Consider the following 2677-nt stretch of genomic DNA (forward strand, 5'->3'; position numbering starts at 1 on the left):
GGAATAAATAAACAATATTAGTCAAAATTCATGATGTAACTGCTTATGTTATAAGCAAATGCAGCTGTGTAGCTGATTCAAACTCCAGCTCAACTTGCTGTGTGAGGGGGCCAGTTCAGATTAAGATGTACATCCATCAGTTGTTATTGTGCTCCGTTAAATAGCATGCAGTGTAATAATTTCGTCAGAGTTGCGGGTTAGTTTTGTCATATCAGTCGCTGGATTAGTGCATCAGCAGCAACCACAAATAATCGGATTTATTAAATGCATAAATAACAACCTTAACGTTGGCATTTTCTCCACACGAAAGAGAGGCAGCGCATTAATGCTCCTGGTTTCGAGAGTGCCTCTGTTGTTCAGCTGCACTTGAGCTCAGTTTGTGAGATGCATAGCGATGGCTGCAGCGGCCCCGTGCTCTTGCATGCGTGTTAGATCTGTGTGTCGAGACGCGTCGAGTCCAAGCAGCGCGATGCGATTCAACGACGGTAAAGCGCTGTGTTTAAACGACATCGATGGACGACCGTGACTCGACGCGCCACACCAAAGGTAAGAGCCGCTGATGTGACAGTTGGGTTATTATGTTAGCGATGGGAAATTATATTCTGCCGTATATTATATTCTTGGCAGAGGTGGAGGTTTGGACGACATTGACGCGTTTGGGCTCAGATGTTGCTCTCGGTCTCCTGTGATCGACACAGATGAGCAGAAGTGTCATTCTTTGTCAATCACACTGAGGCTGATTTAGTGAGTGACCAGAGCATCAGATTCAACACTGAATATGATCTTCTACTAGCTTTGCTGTTATAAGCACCAGACGCAAACCGGGTCCATGGATTTCAAGCCTTATTCTATGTTAAAAGATTTGACGTGAACAATTTCCTGAATGTGTAAGATAAATCTTACGTCCATTAGCTGGTATCTCACCTTTTTTGATTAGGCTACCATACATTTTAAACGGTCATGCAGTGTGACAAAAGTTGAAAGTTCAAGTGCATTTGAACTCATAAAAGCTGTGAATATTAGGGGAGAGCAACAACCTAACACTTGTAAATCCACTTGGGTTTCAGAATGTTGATTTCTTTACACATTAATTCCACACGTCTAGTACAATTTTGTGGTTTTTATTGTTACAGTGTACACTTCTTTTTATTTATTTACCCCAAAATAATTGAATTGAAAAGTGACAACATGCCCCATAGGTGGGGGACGGAGTAACATGATCATTTAACAGCCTAAAATGTTACCTGATTTAACTATATATATACAGGGCCTAAAATTAACACTCGCCAAGCGCCAAATGCGAGTAAAAATCGGCTTTGGCGAGTATATGAAACGGTGCCAGTCGCCAGATGGCCGGTAACATTTTTATAAATTCTAACAGTGCAATGTTGTGGTGAACAAATGTGAACGACGCTCTGTACAGTTAACGGGTCAGTGCTGCTTCTTCACAAAAGTTTAAGCCTTTGCAATGTAAATATTCAAGAGCTAGAACACATGAAAGGAGACGCGTTACTCGCGCTGAGTGGGAAGTTTAAACATCCGAAGCCCCGGCCTAAAAGCCGTCTTGAGCTCTGCTTCCTTCCTGCGCTTGAACGGACAAATTCACACAAAATTATGTAAAAAATGCCTGCCTCTGTGAGTATCCTAGTAAAGTAGTTGGTTCTTAAGTGAACATGAACAGCTGAGAAAGAAACCGGACACGAACCGCGCGCGACGCAATGTGTCACAAGACAGTAGAACCCATTATAATCAGTGATATTGCCTACAAAGGATGCGGCACGGCGCGACACGACAAATTGCCGAAAGTAAACAGATTCCCCGTTCTGTTTCTGAAATAGTTAAAGCAACGGCCGCTTTGTCGCATCCAGTGTTGACAACTTCAAGCTGCTGCGGTGTAGACACGGTGTTAAAGTGATAGACACGCTGTATTTTATTTTTTTTCTCCATGGCTGGTAAAAAATATTTCTGGCCGGTAAATCTCCTTAAGTCACCGGCCATTGGCAGGTCTGGCAAAAAGTTAGTTTTGTTAACATTTTCATGTAAAACAATGGCTTTTGTAATATTTAAAAATAAACATTTTTAATTTGACAATCAACAAAATGCAGCTATACAGCAAAGCGATGTGCACCTCCCTCCACACACTGACAAATAGATGAGTCAGAATGCTTTACATTTTTTGAAATAATCATTTCTGAAAATTGAACATTAATGCTGTCTTTATTCACCTGTCTCATGGTTTCTCAACAAAATCCATAAAGGTTAATGTGAATTATTTCACTAATGTCATATAGTTCTAATAGCGGGGCACGTTTTAATGTAGAGTTACAACATGCCTCACCTGCACAACTGGGATTTAGTGGCTAGTGTCTACTGCTAGTTAGATGAGCATTAAAGAACTATTTAAACTGCTAAATAGTGTTGACATGGCAACTAGTAAATACAGTAAGTTTTGTCTTGCTAGCATCTGTGGAAATGTTTAAGCCATGAATGTTGCAACCCCTTCTTTCTCCTTAATATAAGATGATTAACCAAATTATCAAAAACATTTAAATAGTGGTAGATGAAGTACAGCATGTCACACTGCAAATGCCAACTTCCCATAAGCAGGGCCGTTTCTAGCCAATTTGACGCCCTAGGCGAAATCCCTATTGCCCCCCCCCCCCCCCCCCACCCTCAA

The 2677-nt window shown here is 41.2% G+C and overlaps 1 protein-coding gene across 1 annotated transcript in view; it reads left to right on the forward strand.

Moving 5' to 3' along the window:
* The first annotated feature begins 295 nt into the window (after window positions 1-295).
* Window positions 296-2677, forward strand: part of LOC107688310 (leucine-rich repeat and fibronectin type-III domain-containing protein 2-like) — a 79435-nt gene continuing 77053 nt past the window's right edge. The window contains exon 1 of the mRNA XM_016485931.1: window positions 296-546. The gene's annotated coding sequence lies outside the window, so the exon portion shown is untranslated. The remainder of the gene's footprint in view (window positions 547-2677) is intronic.

The sequence above is a fragment of the Sinocyclocheilus anshuiensis genome, unplaced genomic scaffold (assembly GCF_001515605.1).
Source record: "Sinocyclocheilus anshuiensis isolate Anshui unplaced genomic scaffold, SAMN03320099.WGS_v1.1 scaffold781, whole genome shotgun sequence".
In the NCBI taxonomy this organism is placed as follows: Eukaryota; Metazoa; Chordata; class Actinopteri; order Cypriniformes; family Cyprinidae; genus Sinocyclocheilus; species Sinocyclocheilus anshuiensis.